The following is a 19,352-nucleotide window of genomic DNA, read 5'->3' as shown; positions in this document are numbered from 1 at the left end:
ATGTTCTATGAGTAGCACAAAAGTGTCTAGAGACCATGAGACTTGCCAAGGAAATTTCTGTCATGCATGTGTTACTAATTTATGTATAAATAATATATAAATTCTGCCCCAGAAAATGGGCAGAACTAATTCAAAGAGAAGTTTGTTATCAAAATCCCATAGAGTAAATAATGAAACCAAAATCATAATCATAGTAACAATTATAATCATAGCAATAAATATTTTTGAGCAACAATTTACATTGTGCTAGTCACTACAGCAAATTTTTTATAGGTATTACATTATTTAATTCTTAGCCACATGTGGTGGTTCAGAGCTGTACTTTTTCTAGGAAAACATGCTTTTAAATTTAATTTATTTCTGTGAGTGTGAACCCATTACAAGTAGGACATTTTGATGAGGCTACCCCAGTTAAGATTTAGATCTTAATCCAAATTACTGGAATCCCTTATAAGCAGGATGAAACTGTGTTAGTTTGTTAATGCTGCCAAAAAAAGTAATATACCAGAAATGGGTTGGCTTTTTAAAGGAAATTTATTAAGTAACAAGTTTATAGTGCTAAGGCCATAAAAATTTCCAAAGTAAGGAATCCAGAGAAAGATACTTTAACTCAAGAAAGGCTGATTTGGGAAGGTATGTGGTTGACATCTGCTCTTGTTTCAAACAGCTACCCTGGGGGCATTTCCTTTCTACATCTTCCAATGTCTCGTGTCTGTGTAAACTATGAGCCCTCTTCTAAAATGCCTCCCTTTTAAAGGGCTCCAGTAAGTGACCCCACCTTGAATGGATGGAGACACATCTCCATGGAAGCCATCTAATAAAAAGGTCCCACCTACAATTGGGTGGGCCACATCTCTGTGGAAATCACTTAATCAAAAAGATCGCAATCACAAGATTGAATCAGGAGTAAATAACATAGCTTTTCTTGGGTACATGAAGTTTCCAACCCACACAGAAATTCAGACAGATAGAGGGAGGGAGCTATAGGAAACAAGAAGCTGAAAGTGAGGAACCCAAAGGGAAGGGAGAGAACAGGAGAGACCACCATGTGCGTTGCCATGTGACAGAGGATGCCAAGGCCAAGGACTGCCAGCAGCCATCCCCTGTATGCCTGTCTCCAAGAAGAAAGCATTGCCTGATGACAACTTGACATGGATTTTTCTCCAGCCCCAAAACTGTGACTTAATACATTCCCTTTGTTTAAAACAACCCATTACATAGCATTTGCTTAAGCAGCCAAAGAAACTAAAACACCACTCTAAAGACATTATGGTTCTTTGCATTTTATAGGTAATTATGCAGAGACTTACAAGTAAGTGGAGGAATCATAATTTGGAAAACAGTCCAGATATCAGTTGAGCTTTATAAAAATAAAATCTTAAAACACAAATATTGTGCAGAGATCCATATTTCTCAGTCCTTAAGCCACAAAACTTAAAATACATGATATTTACGTGGAGATATTTGGATTAAAATATTGCTGAATATTTAATATATCCATTGTGCTGTTTATTTGGCTGGTTGATGAAAGTATTCCTATGCAGAAAACAGTACACAAATCATAAGTACAACTCACTGAATTTCACAAAGCGAACATACTGTGTATTCTAGCAACCAGAATGGAAAAAAAATACAAAACAGAATTTTACCAGTATCTTATATGGGAGCTCTTCATCACTCCTTTACACTCCAGATGAAGATCTCTGCTGCCATCATTTCTAACTATTCCCCCCATTCTCTGTCTGTATTTGAGATTTACATAAATGAAAGCATTAGTAGTATTTTAGTGTTTGGCATCCTTCATTTAAATTTTAGTTGGTGAAACTCATCTATATTATTTCTTATAATTTTAGGTCATACATTCTTGCTGCTGCCTACTCATTTATTGTCTGAAGATACCACAATTCACTTATCCATTGTCATATTGATGGTCATGTGGGTAGTTTTTCATTTAGGGCTATTACCAATACTGCTTCAATGAACATTCTCCTACATGCATGGGTGTGTTTCCTCTTGGGTATAAACCTAAGAGTGGAATGAGTATATGTCAACCTTGAGTACAACATTCCAAAAGTTTCCCAAAGTGGTGTGTGCCAGTTTGAAGCTATTATGTACCCCCAAAAAAGCCTCAGCCTTTAACCCTCATTCAATATTGCTAGGTGGGATTGCTTTTATTGTTTTCATGGAGATGTGACCCACCCAATTGTGGGTGGTAACCTTTGATTAGATGGATTCCATGGAGATGTGTTTCCACCCATTCAAGGTGGGTTGCTTACTGGATCCCTTTAGGAGGGAGCCATTTTGGAAAAAGCTTTAGAGCCACTAGAACCAACAAAGTCCACAGAGCCAACAGAACAGACAGAGCCCTGGGGAAGCTATTGAAGAAGCCTTATAAAATGAGAAGAGAAAGCTAGCAGATGTTGCCATGTGCCCAGCTGAGCGAGAAACCCCAAACATCATCAGCCTCCTTTAACCAAGGTATCTTTCTTTGGATCCCTTAATTTGGACATTTTTATAGACTTGCCTTAATTTGGACATTTTCATGGCCTTAGAACTGTAAACTTGGAACTTAATAAATTCCCCCTTTTAAAAGCCATTCTGTTTCTGGTATACTACATTCCAGCAGCTTACAATATAAAACATGGTGTATTGGTTTATCAACTTATGTTCCCAAAACCAATGGTACTATGTTCTTGTAAGTACTTGAACTTACACATGTGTGGGTTTTAGATAAACTGGTGGGTATACAATGGCATCATCTGTGGCTTCAATTTGTATTTTTCTGATAATTATGAAATTGATTATTATTGACCTTTGTATATTCTCTTTTGTGAAGTGTCTGTTAAGGCTTGCCCATTTTCCTATTAGGTCTCTTTTTTGGGGATCAGGACACAATTTCTTTGTCAGATACTCGTTCATCCAATTCTATGGGTTACTTTTTCACACATATAAGAGTTTCTTAATTTTAATATAGTCCAATAAATCTTGGTTTTGGTCCCTTTACAGTTGTTGATTTGCAAGAAAAGTTTGTCCAATACAAAGTTATTCATATTCACTCAGGTTTTCTTTGAAAAAGATTAATCAATTACATATTAGTTGATTAATTATTTGTTTGCTTTACCTTTCACATTTAGGTATGCAGTACATCTCAAATTGATTTATGTGTCTGTGTGTGTAGGGTAAGGTAGGGTCCAGATAAATTTATCCTATAAATATATTCAATTAAACCAGCATTACTTGTTGAAAATAGCACCTTTTCCTCCCTCCACTCTAGTGATATCTTCACCAACTACCAGGTGATCCTATTTAATGATTTGTCTACCTGTGAACCAGTACTACAGTACTACACGGTGTTAATTACTATAGCTGTATGCATTTTTCCTCAATTTTTAGTAAACTCCTATATTCCCCCTTATACTCTCAGATTTTACTATTATTAATATTAAGCATTTGTGTGGCAACTTTGTTATAACTGATGAAACAATTTTATTGTAATTTGGCTATTAACTATACTCCTAATAATAGTTTATATTAGGGTTCACATATATACCATATAAAATTCCCCTTTTAACCACTCTCACATATGAAATTCAATGATGTTAACTGCTTTTACAATGTTGTGCTACCATTACCACCCTCCATTACCAACACTTTTGCATCATCCCAAGCAGAAGCTCTGTACCAATTAAGAATGAGCTTCTCATTCGCTATCCTTACTTCAGCCCCTGGTAAGCTGTATTCTAGTTTCTGAATCCATGAGTTTGCATTTTACTTCATATAAGGAAGAGCAAGCAATATTTGTCCTTTTGTGCCTGGTTTATTTCACTCAAAATGATATCTTCTAGTTCATACATTCTGTAGTATGCATCTGAGCCTCATTCCTTTTTAGAGTTGAATAATATTCCATTGAATATATATACTATATGTTGTTTATTCATTCATCCATTGGTGGGCACATGGATTGCTTCCAAGTTTTGGCAACTGTGAATACTGTTGTTATGAACATCAGTGTGCAATATCTGTTCGATTCCATGATTTAAGTTGCTCTGTGTATAAAGCCAAAAGTGAGATTTCTGGGTAATTCTATATGAAATTATATGAGGAACTTGCAAACTGTTTTCCATAGTAGCTGCACCATTTTACATTCCCACCAACAATGGATGAGTTTTCTTATTTTTCCAAATCTTGCTATTTTCCTTTTTTTTAAGTTCTCCAGTTTTGTTCTTTACAAGATTGGCCTCTGAATTTATAAACTAATATTATAGTCAAACTGTAAGTTAAAACTTGGGGGTTTTAAATGAGGCTGCATTGAATCTGTAAATTAATTCACAGTGAATTACTATATTGTTTGCAAAACACTTTGGATTTTTACATGCACGAATTTGTTATCTGAAAAAAAGGTCACTTCTCTTTTTTTGTTATTACACATGAAGCTTATTCATTTTTTCCTGCCTTATGGTTATATCCAAGGTCTTCTGTGAATTTTGAATGGATGTAGTCATAGTGTAATCCTTGTCTAATCTCAAATGGCAGAAAGCATTATTTCCTTATATCACCATTAAGTATTAGAAATTTAAAATCTATTTTCTGATTTTATAAGCATATATAATGTTAATTACCTGAAATAAAGTCAAATAAGATTATGATGGAAGTATGTTATGACAAGAGAATTTCAATTCAAAATTCTTATTCTATTACTGATACAATATTTAAATGCTCTGTATTTTTGTATAAGTATGTACTTTGAACATATTTTCCCCTAATAACTGAGAACTGAAGAATTGTGTTTTCTTTACAAATTTAAAATGACATATCTCACTATTCAGCACTAGCTCAAGCATCTTTTATGTCTACAGACTGGATTTACCATATCACAATTATATTTATCTCGGATTATTTTTTTCGTGTTTATGTTTACTTGCACTATACAACCTGGATGCAGAACACTATGGAAGGAATGACCATTTTCGTTTTCTTCACATCTGAAGCCCCAAATAGAATTGTAGTCTTGCCCATAGTACTTAGAATACTGCCTGGTATATGGTAAGTACTCAATAAGTAGTTTTGAATGAATAAGCATAGATATAACAATTCATTTGAAGATATACAAAGTTACCTTCAAGAATGAGAATGACGTTCAGCATTCAATACACATCTGTAACTTTATCAAATTACTACTATATCCAATCGAATTTTGTAAGAAGATACTGGCCAATATGTCAGTCAGTGTTCCCTAGAGAAACAGATCCAACAGGAAACACACACACATTTATTATGAGGAATTGACTCACATGGCTGTGGGTTCTGGCAAATCTGAACTCCACAGGGCAGGCTGCATGCTGAAAGTTCCAGCAAGAGTTGATGTTGAAGTCTTGAGACAGAAATTCTTCATATCTTTGGAATTCTCATTTCTTTCTGTTAAGACCCACCCTTGATTGGAAGAAGCCCACCCGCATAATGGTGCGTTATCTCGTATACTAAAGGACAACTTATTGTAGATGCTGATTCCATCTATGAAATACCTCCACAGTAACAACTAGGCTGTTATTCAACCAAAGAAATGGACACTATCACTTAACCAAATGTGCCAAACTAGTTGACCATTCCACACCATATTCATGGCTAGAGAAATACAAATCAGAGAGGCCAATGTGTCACCTAGCATTTAACATTATTAAGTGATGAGATATTGAGCATTCTTTGAGCAACAGGGATGGAGGATGGAGAGAGTGAACAAAGCTAGAAGTGCCATCTTAAGGAACAATTCATTCTGCATCAGAACGTGCAATAGTTTTCACTCCTTTCCAAGGATATGCAGAGTGTTATCTCTTTAAAGGTATGATTTACCATTCAAAATGTCTTACCAAATCTTTTTTCCTAATTCTGTACTTGGCAAATAAGTTGTTTTAGTAATTGGCTTTCCAACTATGTTTTTACAAAGTAAAAAAGGCCTAATCTTACACATAAAGACTAAAGTGTTTGTAAGATCTTGTAATTATTCTGTGCCTCATTTAAAATGAATTGCTTGAGAGTTTGAGAGATGTTTTTATATAACACTAACATCTATAATGCTCTCCATGACTTATCTTTCATTTCATTCAATGCCCAAGAAAATCAAGTTTATGAAAAATGGACCAAATGGAAATGGAACTGTGTGGGGTTACCTGCACTCCCATTGTGGGTCCCTGGCCTTGTTCTAGAGGGAGCAAAGTGGCCCCTAACTGCATAATGTGGTTGATTCCATTCTATCAGGGGCAATAGGAAAGACTGAACCAGGAAACTTGACTCTGGATCAGCATCCCAGAACTTGCTTTGCAAATAGAAGCAGTTTTCAAGTAGCTAAAGAAGTCTAAAAAACAATTAAGTCAAAGTGGTCTGGGGCAAAGGGCTACCTGCTTCCAGTCACACAATAGAGCAATTCAAGGAGGATAATGTCTATTTTATAGGGAGTAAAGGGAGCATTTGAATTCCTGTAAAAAAGGAATTTATAAGGCAATAAGAAAGCACCATTCTAGGGTAAGATGCAACCTCAGAAAAGACAGAGAAAACCCTCCAATTCACATTCATCCAGGATCATCTTCTTGATAGGAAGACTATATAAAAATACATACCATGCAAATAGGCACCAAAAGAGCTCTGGGGTGCTATACTAATATCAAAGAAAATAGACTTTAAATGAGTATAAAAATATGTTACAAGGAAAGGACAAGAAAAATTTATGGTATGCTGAAAAAGGGATCAATTCAACCAGAAGACATAATAATTTTAAATATATGCACTTAATGGCAGCACTCCAAAATGCATAAAGCAAATATTGACAAGTTTGAAGGGAGAAATAGATGGTTCTACATTACTATACCACTTCAAGACACTACTTTCAATAATAGATGGGACATCTAGACAGAAAATCAATAAGGAAATAGAAGACTTGACTGATACAATAAACCGACCAGACCTAACAGACCCATCAGCACCAGAATACACAATCTTCTCTAAGGCACATAGATAATTCTCCAGGATAGAGCATATATTAGGTCACAAAACAAATTACAATAAATTTAAAAATATTAAAATCATACAAGGCAAATCCTCCGACCACGATGGAATGATACTAGCAATCAGTAGCTGGAAAATTCACAAATAATATGGAAATTAAACAATGAACACTTAAATAACCGATACATCAAATAAAAAAATTAGAAGGGAAATTAAAATTTATCATGAGGTAGATATAAATAAAACACAACATACCAAAACCTATGGAATGCAGCAAAGGAGTGGAAAGGGAGAAATTTATACCTTTATATGCTTGTGTTTAAAAAATAAGAGATTGAAGGGAGGTGGTGGAGTAGGTAGCTCCAGGTTGCAGTCCTTCTACCAAAACAACTATTAAATAGGTAGGAAATGTCTGAAACAATTATTGTGAAATTCCAGGGGCCATTATCCAAGGAAGAGCGGGAGGAAGAGGCTGATAAACTATGGTAAAGAAAATTAAATTGGTCACTGCATGGCAGCTGTGAATGGCCATCAATGGGAGTTCAGCCCCTGGCTAGCTATATTTTATTTTATTTTATTTATTTCATTTTATTTATTTTATTTCGGTTATATTTTATTATAACCGAAAGATTATAATAAAATGATTTCCCAAGAATAGGGATAGGTGCAGCTAATCAATAATCATGGCTTATGATTAGCAAATTTGAATTGCTGAGGCTGGCTCTGAGAGCAGCCACCATTTCAACCCACACCAGTCAAAGGAAATGGCAGTCACTGCTTCAACCCTCCACTTGATGGAGACTTAAAGATGCTGTGCTTCCTCATGACTGTGGGAGACAATTTGTTGGAGGGCTGCATTTATTGGGTAGGCCAGGAAGGCTCAGCATTGCTGGGCTGTCAGAGAAGCTTTGGGGAACCATCCTGATCCCCTTCCCACTGCACTTTGAAGCCCATCTGTGCCCCTTCATGGGTCCCTGATTGGGACCCTGCTTGGTTGAAAAATATTGACATGGGAAAGTCCTCTCTGGCTTGCCCATCCACCCATAATTTGCCTTCTAGGCAAAGGTGGTTTAAGCCAATGAAAAGACTGCAAAAAGCTATAGCGGTGGACAATCTGGAGTAAAGTCCTTCTGGCATCAGACACCTAGAAGTAGGAGGTATCTATATCCTGGGAAAGAAAGGGGAAAACCAAAATTCCATAAACAGGGGAACTCCTAAACAACTAACAATCAAAAACTCAGGACAAGTCAGAAGCCAAGAAAGACAGAGAAACCCTGCCCATTGCACTTGTATGGGACAGATATTTTTGTACAACCCAACAGACAGAATGCAGGAGAGCTGAAGCTCCAGAAAACCTGTTGTAGTAAGAGTCACTTACAAAACAAGAAACAGACATCCCAGGGAACAAATCATAGAGTTAACATTGTAATATATTAAAATATACAGTATGCAATAAAATAAAACAACACAAACAAAAAAGAGGAAGTTATGGTCCATTGAAAGGAAAAGGATAAACATTCAGAAAACACCAACAAAGAAGACTGGACTGTGGACATATCAAACAAAGTGCTTTAATAATTATCTTTAAAATGCTCAAGGACAAAATAAAATACTCAAGGAGAAAATCTTCTTGACCAAAAGAGGGAAGAGAGAAATGAGTCAATATAAAGTTTCAATGGCTGAGAGATTTGAAACAACGTTAAGAGGTTATCCTGGAGGTTATTCTTATTCATTATATACATTTCCCTTTTTAGTTTATGGTGTATTGGAGTAGGTGGAAGGAAGTAACTGAAACTGTTGAGCTGTGTTCCAGTAGCCTTGATTCTCGAAGAGTATTGTATAAAGATAAAACTTTTACAATGTGACTGTGTGGTTGGGAAAACCTTGTGCTGATGTTCCTTTTATCAAGGGTAGGGGCAAATGAATAAAAAATACGGATAAAAATAAATAAATAATAAGGGGGATAAGGGATAAAATAAATTGGGTAGATGGAAATAGCAGTGGCCAATGAGAGGGAGGAGCAAGGGGTATGGGATATATGTTTTTTTCTTTTTTTCTTTTTATTTCTTTTTCTGGAGTGATGGAAATGTTCTTAAAACATGATCACAGAGATGAATACACAACTATGTGATGGTATTGTAAGTCACTAATCATACACCATGTATGGAATGTATATGTGTGAAGATGTGTCAATAAAAATATTTTTAAAAAATGCTCATGGAGATGAAGGAAAATTCAGAGTAAAAAGTAAAGAATATCAGGAAAACAATGATTGATAAACATGAGAATCTTAGCAAAGAGAAATTTTGAAATGTAACCAAACAGAACTGGAGTAGAAGACCACAATAACTGAAGTGAAAAATTCTCAAGCAAGTTTCAAAAGCAGATTGTAATGGGCAGTAGAAAGCATCAATTAACTGAAAGAAAGACACTTGAAACATAGAAGGTTGTTGAGCAGAAAGGCAGAAGAAACATTAAAAGTAAAAATACTGTAAGACTGCTATGGAATACCATCAAGCCCCCTATATACACATCATGTGTGTCCCAGAAGGAGAAGAGAGAAAGGAGAAGGAATATTTTAAAAACTAATGACAAAGAAATTCCTAAACTTAGCAAAAGATGTGAATATGTACATCCAGGAAGCCCAGAGAGCATCACAGGCTAAACACAGGTTGAACATGAAAAGAAAATACACCTTGTCATATATTGATTATCAAATACAGTGGACAAAGAGACAGTTCAGAAATCTACAAGAACAAAACAATGTATTATATACCAGGGAGGCCCAATTAGATGGAGAGCCAATTTTTCATCAGAGTCCATGGAGGCAGGAGGGCAGTGGGCTGAAATCCATAAAATGCTGAAGGAAAACAACTGCCAGCCAGGAATTTTACATCAGGTGAGCCTTTCTTTCAAAAAAGAGAGATTAAGACATTCTCACATAAACAAAAGTTGAAGAATTTCATCATCACTAGACCTGTGCTACAAGCATGCAAAAGGGAATTCTTCAAACTGAAAGGAAAGGGCACTGAACAGAAGTTTGAAGAAGCATAAGGAAATAAAGACCTGTGGTAAGGAAACCATTTGGGTAATTATAGATGTCAGTATTATTGTAATGTACTGTGTGGTATGAAGCAGGATTTCCACCTCCCTACATGTGCTGAAATGTAAATGCATAAAAGGAAAAGATCAATATACAGTTTTGGACATAAAATGTGTACAGATATTAGTGATAACAAGTACATAAAAAAGGTTGGGGACACACGGGAATAGAAAATCTATAACACGCATGTTTTTATTATAGAATCAAATATAATTGCCATATATTCAGGATGTTAAAATTTAACCTCTTTTTAACAAGAAGGAAGATATGTATAAAATATATCTAGATAAGAAAGAGAAGGCACTCAATATTGTATAACACAGAAAATCAAATAAGTATAAAAGAAAGCGTCTGTAAAAATTAGGGACAAAAAAGGGATGCCATAAAAAGGCTAAATAGCAAAATGACAGAAAAAATTCCTATATCATTGACTTTAAATTAAAATATTTAAACTTTCCAGCCAATAGGCAGAGATTGGCAGATTGGATAAAAAAAAGTGTGACTTATCTAAATACTTTCTGCAAGAGACCTTTAAAGTCAAAGATATCAGTAGGTTTAGGATGAAAGAGTGAAAAAAATCTACCATGTGAGTAATAACCAAAAGAGAGCTTGGATGTCTATAATGGTTCTACATTAATATTAGGAGGCTGTAATACACCACTCTTAATAAGAGATAAGCCATCTAGTCCAGAGAGCCATAGGGAAATACAAGAATTCAATGATACTCTAAACCAACTCGACTGAAGAGACGTAGAGAACACTACCCCACAAAACCAGAACGCACATTCTTCTTAAGTGTGCACAGATTGTTCTCCAGGGGAGACAATATGTTAGGTCACCAAATAAGTATCACCTGATCAGTGGATCAGTCAACAATGTATGTTATGTAATATAATGAAGTATTAGTCAACCGCAGAAAGGAATGAAGTTCTGATACATGTGACAACATGAATGAACCTTGAAGACATCATGTTGAGTGAAATAAGTTGCACATAAAAGGACAAATATTGTGTGATATTGAAGCAGGGTAGAATAGGAAACTGGAAGTCCCTGGTTTCTTACTCAGCTCTGAAAGAGTTAACAGACAACTCCAAGTCCTGTGTTTCTTATCTAGCTTCAAAGGACCTAATACAAAGCCACAAACTTCCTGGGACAAACATTTCCCTAAAGTCCCCAAACCATCCAAAACTACTGAAACCCCCCCAAACCATAAAGCTTGTAAAATTCTGGGCCCAAAGCAAACTCTTACTTAATAATAATAAGAATAGGGTCATAAAGATTGTTAACCATTTGCCCAAAGATAAATTTTAGGCATTTTACAACAAACTATGAATTCATTGAGCTATCTCCTCCTACAACAAAGAAGACGCCTAATATTCAAAGGTTGCTATGGAAAACTGCCACTTTTAAAACTTTCCTGTAAAACAAGCTGACCCACTCCACTCAGGGCATGTCCCTCCCTTGGGCATGCCCACGTTAATTTCCCTAATGCATACTCTGTCTTCTTTATAAACTTCTCTTTTAATAAACTTTACTACTTATTCCTACTGGCCCTAGGGTGAAAAGGTGTCTCAAAGGAACTATTCAGCTCGTGGATGAGAAGTTGAATCCCAGTGAATGAGGATCCCACTATCACTCTCTCCTTTCAAAATAATGGGCAGTGCATCCAGCATCCCAATTAATAACCCCCTGGGCTGCACTATGAAAAATTGAAATAATCTGCCAACCACCAAACTGAAAAAGAAGTTTATGTCTTTATTGCAACATTACTTGGCCACAATATAAAATTGAGAGGTAGAGAAGAATGGCAGGAAAACGGTACTCTTGGCTTTAATGCTACTCTCTAATTAGATCTTTTCTGTAAAAGAGAAGGGAAAGGTTCTGAAATTCATTATGTCCAGGTTTTTACAGCTCTACATCAGGACAAGGCCATGGGGAGAATTTATAAAGTCTGTTATCTTAAGGGGGGATTAAGAGATTAATCCTTTCTGTCTCAGGAAGAGGAGGCCGATATTTAAATGACCCACTGTTAACTAACCCCCCAAAGTTTGAAACCTTAAAAAAACACAGGAATGATTTTCCACCAAAGCTAGACCTTGAGTCCACTGAACCTGAGGCTCCCACAGACCCTACTGCCTTAAAGGAAGAGGCTTCCACACTCCCTCCTTATTCAAGTCCGGTGGGACACTCTCACAGTGGACCCCCTTACCACCCTCTGGAGAAGGGGAAAAGAAGAAAGTGGAAGGCATCCTGTCTGGGAAATAGCCAATGGGAATATGGGAACTGTAAGTGTCCAGGTTCCTTTTCCCATGACCAACTTATCACAGTGTAAGAGGCAATTTGGAAAACTTTCTGAAGGAGATCAGTAGTTGTCTCAATTGCAGACAGAGGAGACTAGTGGAGGCCATTAAAAAAAACATACTAATATAGATCCAGATTCTGGGGAAGGACAAATCATGTTAACAATCTGCTTTATAGGCCAGTCAGCTCCTGACATAAGGAGAAAACTGCAAAAAAAAATTTCCTCAGGACAGCAAACACCTCTAAATGACCTTATGAATACTGTCTTTTCTGTCTTTAATAACTGAGACAGAGTTACAGAAGAGGAGAAAGCAAGGAAAGACTAGAATAAGGCATGATTCATATTCTTTGGCTATCAACAGCAACCAGTCACCTCAAGGCCACCCAGGGCAGAAGTCACCAGGAACCTGTCATCTATGTGGAGAGTTGGGGCACTGGAAGCAGGAGTGTCCCCAAAGATGAAAGGAGTCCCCAAAATGGAAAGAGCTTCCAGGTCCCTGTCTACCAGGCAGGAAGGCAAGAAACTGGGCCCAAGAGTGTTGAGCTCCCAAAAGGAAGCGAAGCCTCTCCATATGCCCTATTGGTGACCCCCAATGGCTCCCTGGATCTCACCCAAGGATATCAAAATCATAGAATTGCATGTCTCTAGAGGTGAGTAACACCATTAACTTTTTAATTGCTACAAGAACCACATATTCTGTCTTAACTTCTCATCCCAGCCCTCTGTCTCCTGAAACCTGTCCCACAGTGGGAGTAGATGGGAAGTTGCAAGCTCCAGCCTTCACCCCAACTCTCCCTTACCAAATTGGTAGTATTCTTTGGAGTCATCAGTTTTTAATAATATCAGAATGTCCCACCCCACTGCTGGGAAAGGGTATACTGAAGGCATTCAGTACTCAAATCCAAATATTAGGCTGTCTGCCAAAGCAGGAACTTGAAAGCCCTATTGAAAATATTGTAATATTAAGTGTGGTGTTAACTGGGATTGAAAACACTATAGAGTCCCTCTACTCAGAGTTAAAAAGTCATGTGGACCCTAAAGTCTCAGAAACCAGCTGTCCTGGAAAAGCAATTCACTGTCCCTCCTATAGTAATTCAATAAAAATGGACCCTGCCTTTCCCCAGGAAAAAAAAAAGTATCCCCTGAAGCAGGAGGACACAAAGGTATTCAACCTCTTATCCAAAAATTCCTGAGAACTGGACTTCTCATCCCCATATCTTAATTCTGCATACATTTCCACCTAGATTCTCAGTTTTATTTGCTTTTAAATGGCAAAGGCCTGGGGACACAGTCCCAATACAGCTCACCAGGACAGTCCTACCCTAAGGGTTCAGAGACAGTCCTTGCCTTTTTGGGAATGCCCTAGCACAGAACTTGGCCCTCCTGCATTTGGCGTCTAGCTCCCTCCTTCTTTACATAGATGATTTATTAATATGCAGTCCTATGAGAGAAACCTTCATCAGGAACACCATTGCTACCCTTAGTTTCCTAGCCTAAGGAGGTTACCAAGTTTTACCTTCTAAGACACAAATTGCCTTACAAAAGTTCTTTGCCTTGAGTTTTTCCTCACCCCAGGAGAGCACTCTTTGTCATAAGAGAATCTAGGCTATTCTCTCAGTGTCACCAGCTAGATACAAACCCAGACCAAAACATAAAGAATATAAGTGTAAGAGGGTAGCAATAAAGCATCAAATAGCAAAATTGTTACTGTTTCAAAATGCATTAAATATTTTCTGACGAGTTTTATTTTGATGGTAATTGCATGTTGTGAGATGTTTGCTTGGAAACAGTTTCCAAAATTATTTTGGAAGCTTAAGAATGAAAGATATAAAGAATGTGTTCTTGTTCTTTTATTAAAAGGAAAAAGAGTGCAGTTTTGTCATGATTGAATAGATAGTTGTTACAGAATGAGGAAAATATAAGGTAAAACCCTGAAGGGATGTGGAAGGTTTAGTAAGTTCACAGAGAGCGAAACTGTGGTCAAAGTTAAGAAAAGTTTAATGGGTCTATAATATACTGATGATAAATAATTTAATTTATAATTAAATTTCCCTGTCAATTGCATTGTTTCACTGTGAAGCTTCTTCTCTAAAAATGTTTGTAGTAAACTACAAATCAGAAATTCATCTTCAACAAAAAGAAACTTTTTTTTTTTTTTTGCATGCACAGGCACTGGGAATCAAACCCAGGTCTACCCTCCCATGGAATATTCTTCCACTGTCTTCAGTCAACTGGAACAATTAAATAATAACTGTCAGTCACCAATGTCCCCCAAAGTGGCAACTCCCTAATTCCAATACTCTCTATAACTATTCCCTCTCTGCTCTATATGTTATCTCTATTGTCAGAGTACATTTAAACAGGACCTGCCCATCTTTAACATGTTTTTGGAGCAGCTAAATCACAAGAACTTCTGATTCAACTGCACTCCAGCACATAGGATGGTTGTCCACATTCAAATATTACCAGGACATCATTATATGACAAAATGAGTGAATGGCGGGAGGGGGCAAAGCAGCTCCAAATGAGCCAGAGCATATTTGTCTTCCCCCAAATGCTATTATTTTCACATTTCTTAACATTACAAGCTGTAAACATATAACCTCCCATTCTCACACTCAGGGACTTACATGGAAGAGGTGGCAGAAAGATTGTAAAAAAAAGGTAGGATGGGGTGGATTGTAACATAATAATGTTCTTTGCATTTTTCAATCTCTCCCAAACCTCCCAACATTGTCAGCAATTATGCACATTCTTACATATACTCTCAATTCTGTGAAAACATCAAAAATTTATCCCTCAATCTCCCTTTAAGATTGAACTCTTTTGGAGGGGGGATTGAAGCAGAATGAAATAGGAGAACTGTAAGTTCCTGGTTTTCTATTCAACTTTGAAAGAGTTAAAAGACAACTCCAAGTCCCTTGTTTCTATTTAGCTCCAAAGGAACTAGTATAGGGCCACAAAATTCTAGGACAAAAATTTCCCTGAAGTCCCCAAACCACCCAAAACTATTGAAAACTCTGGAAACATTAAAAGCTTGTAAAATTTTGGGCCCAAAGCAAACTCTTACTTAATAATAACAAGCATAGGGTCTTAAAGATTGTTAACCACTGGCCCAAAGCCAAATTTTAGGTATGTGACAACAAACCATGAGTTCTGCTAACTATCCCCTTTTAGAACAAAGAAAAACCTAATATTTAAAGGTTGCTATGGAAACCTACCACTAATAAAACTTTCTTATTAAAAAAGCTGATCTGCTCCACTCAGTGTGTGTCCTTCCCTTGGGTATGTTCACATTAACTTCTCTAACATGTACTCTCTTTTTGATAAACTTATTTTTTAATAAACTTTATTATTTATTCATACTGGCCCTCTTGTCTCTAAATTCTTTTAATTTCAAGACTATCAAACCGGAATTGGGGTTTAGCTGGCACCACTGCCCATAGGGCACTGGTTACAATACCACTGATATGAGCTACTTAGAAAAGGAAAAATTGAGTCAGAAAGTAGAATACAGGTTTCCAGGGTCTGGGTTGAGGGTACAAAATGGGGAATTAATGCTTAATTAGCACAGAATTTCTGTTGGGGTGATGAAAATGCTTTGTTAATAGATGATGATGATGGTAGCACAATATAATATGTTGCCAATATAATCCAACACCCTTGGAGTGTATATTGATTGTGGTTAAAAAGTTGTAAATTTTAGGTTGTACGTATGTCAGCACAATAATAGTACTGTACACCACAAAGAGTGACCCTGATGTAAACTATGGACTGTAGTTAATAGTACAGTTAAAATATTTTTCTTTTATTAATTGTAGCAAATGTTCCACACTAAAGCAATGTGATAATTACAGGGGAAACCATAACTTTCTGAGATACGGAAGTATATGAGAACTCTGTTTCTGTGTGATTTTTACATAAACATGCAACTTATTTAGTCAAAATAACCAGGGAACAGAAGAGTGGGCGGGGAGGCAGGCAAATGGGGCAGATGGGGGTGGCAGGGCTGCTTCTGACTAGGTAGGGCAGACCCCCACATGTTGGGTCTGTGGGGATGCCTGGCTATACCTGCTGCTGGGGGTCGCCCTGCTTTCCAAAGCCTGAAAACTTATCTTTCCTGCAGATGAAAGACTTGAAGATCTTGAAGAAGCAAATCCACACTCCTTTAAAGAGCTTTTGAAAATGCAGAATGTTAAATCAAAACAGAAGATAACCAACAGTAGGATGTATTCAAAGGAAGGCATGAGGTACTCACTGGAGTTCCAACCCAAGTCCTCAGCTGCCTAGACCCTGAGGATTGGCCTGGAATACTAGCAGCCATTTCTTGAAGCCCCTATAAGGGACCAAGGACCTCCTGGATGAGGAAATAGGAAGGGTTTCATTGATTAATTTTTAAGATCTGTTCAAGTATTAAGGACATTTAGTCAACTTATATGATTAAAGAGAGAATTAAATATGTATTTTTCAAAATCCAGGTTATATAACATTTTAATTTTGTGCAGAGACTAATGGCCCCAATTAATGTAGGTGTTAATCTTCATGAGATAATTATTAGACTAATAAAATTTATAAGCTAAACTTAAAAGCTTAAAGAACCATGTTTTCAAAGTTGTGACAGTAAGTTAAATATTATTACCATCAGAAAAGATGGTCTTCAATAGTTATGTTCACATGACAATGTTGTTTCAAGCAGAGAACCAAGTCTCTTTGTCTTAGGGAGAAGGTGAGCTTTATTACATGTGTTCCTTGCACATGTAAGGAACTGGGGGAGATATATTCCAAGAGCAGTCCAAAGTGAGAAGAGTGATTTGAGCTTTTATATTCCAAACAGACACAGGAATGGCCAGGGTCCAGAAGAAAGCAAAATAAATAAATAAGAGTATTGATCACTTGCTTCATTTTATTGGTCAGCATAACCTATTATCTTGTAGGTCCTTCTCTGTTAGTTGATCATTCAGGCTTTCTGATCTTGTCCTTCAAAGGGAGGAAAGTGATGGATATTATAGCAAACTTCTAAGATTAGATCAACAGCAAGCTATATCAACAAGGGTTTTAGCTTAAATAACTCAAGGTTGCTGGAATGAAGTGAACATAATAAACATATTTCTAGCTACTGAAGACTACATTAAGCATTTTCCAGCTAAAGGATTACATTGAGTATTTTTCCTGTTTAACTATCGATATTTATTTTTACAAACCAAAACAAACATCTGAGATGTCTTTGCTGTTTTTAAAACTGATTTCAAGAACATGAAAAAGTTTAACTTTGATATATATTTTCCCACTAGAAACAAATTAACTTCTCATATTGCTTGGATGTAAGGAGGAAATATTCTCATGCTTACCAGAGTATCAGTTCATATGTCAGGATGATTTCTCAGTGCTAAGGCCAAGTGATAACTTAAAAATCTGGTTTTATAGTTGGTCTTATTGCCTCTGTTAATAATATTTAACCCACAGAGAGGCATCCCCTCTTACTTTCCTGATCAAGATCCATTTCAGACCTCAGAAGATTGAAGACAGTGAGTGACAAAGGGCATGTAAGGAACTAGAGGAACTTACTGGGAAGTAGTCTGTTGTCTTTCACAAGAGAGAAATACATATTTGATGATCATCTACTAGTCAACTTTGAAATTTTTATACTGTGGAGATTATATTTATGGAATTTTTCTATCGAAATTACAATTTGTACTTCCTAAATGGTATGCCATATGCTATGAAAAATAATTTATTTCATAATTAAATTAAAAACTCTCACCTCTATTGCCCGTAGTCTGACTGGAGCAGTATTAGATCTGTGTCTGCTGAAGGGCAGATTTGCAATTCTGCCAGAATGTTCTTTGGAAATTCAAGACATCTCATTTGATGTCTGAATCTTTGCTTAGTGTAGGTTGGATAGATGGCCAATTAAAAGAACATTAATCATTTAGCAAAGTGACAAAGAAAATCACATACCTCCACTTGGAAATTTAAAAGGAGGAGTAAACAAAATTCAGGAGCTTAAAGCCACACAGGTAGCCTCAAATATAGATTGTCCTTCTGCAACAAGGAAAAGGGAACACAATAAAGGTCAGAGTTAGCACTCCAGGCAAGAATGTGATTTTTGCCATTATATTGTCAGTCTGTCATCCATAAAAGTCAATGGGATTGAAAGCCTTGTATCCTAAGGTCTGGCAAAGACTCCAGCTTGTCCCCCTGAAAGCTATGTCTATAAAACTTGGGCCAGTCTTCAAAGCACTGTCTTTCTTCTGTCACTTAAACTATGGTAATGCATAAGAAAAGTTTATTTTTTGCTCTTCTAATACACTTAGCAATGCAATGATAATATCAAAACAACAAATATATTTTGAATGGCACTTTGTAATTTGTAAAGAATACATACATATAATTTTTTATACAAGATAAATAAACAAATATCAGTACTATTCCTATACACTAGCAAGGAGCAATATTAAAATGAAATGAAAAAAATTCATTCATATAGCATTGAAAATAATCTAGAAATAAATGGCACAATAGAAATGCAAAGCATTTACTATGAAATCTATGCAAAATAATTGCTTAAAAACTTGAAGATCAAAGAGAAACAAATCCAATAGTCATGGAAAGAGAAAACAATACTGCAATAATGGTAATACTGCACACATGAATTCATATATTCAAAGCAATTCCTATAAAAATCTCAGTTGAATTTCTGACTAAAATTGGTAAACTGATCCGCAAATTTCATAGAGAAATGTGAATACCCTAGAAATTCTTGAAAATGAGAAGAAAAGTTGGACTATTCACACTTCTCAATTTCAAAGCATGCTACAAAATTACAGTATTCAAAAGAGTGTGCTTGTGGCATAAGGATAGACATATGAAACAATGGAATAGCTGGGAGCACTCACAAATAAGCCCTGACATTTGTGGCTCAATTGATTTTGACAAGGGCACCAGGACCAT

The 19,352-nt window shown here is 36.3% G+C and overlaps 1 long non-coding RNA gene across 2 annotated transcripts in view; it reads right to left on the bottom strand.

Annotated features, from left to right (window-relative positions):
- LOC143688614 (uncharacterized) overlaps positions 1–18,896 on the bottom strand; it is a 33,489-nt gene extending 14,593 nt beyond the window's left edge. Inside the window, exons 1-3 of one of the 2 annotated variants that reach the window (XR_013178170.1) lie at positions 18,360–18,896; positions 17,041–17,378; positions 16,660–16,758 (exon numbers count right to left, since the gene is read on the bottom strand). This is a non-coding gene — a long non-coding RNA (uncharacterized LOC143688614). Of the gene's footprint in view, positions 1–16,361; positions 16,759–17,040; positions 17,379–18,359 lie in introns of those variants that run through there. The other variant, XR_013178169.1, reaches the window with a different exon arrangement.
- Positions 18,897–19,352: the final 456 nt, after the last annotated feature.

This window comes from Tamandua tetradactyla, chromosome 6, assembly GCF_023851605.1.
Source record: "Tamandua tetradactyla isolate mTamTet1 chromosome 6, mTamTet1.pri, whole genome shotgun sequence".
In the NCBI taxonomy this organism is placed as follows: Eukaryota; Metazoa; Chordata; class Mammalia; order Pilosa; family Myrmecophagidae; genus Tamandua; species Tamandua tetradactyla.
This window is presented reverse-complemented; position numbering and strand designations above follow the sequence as displayed.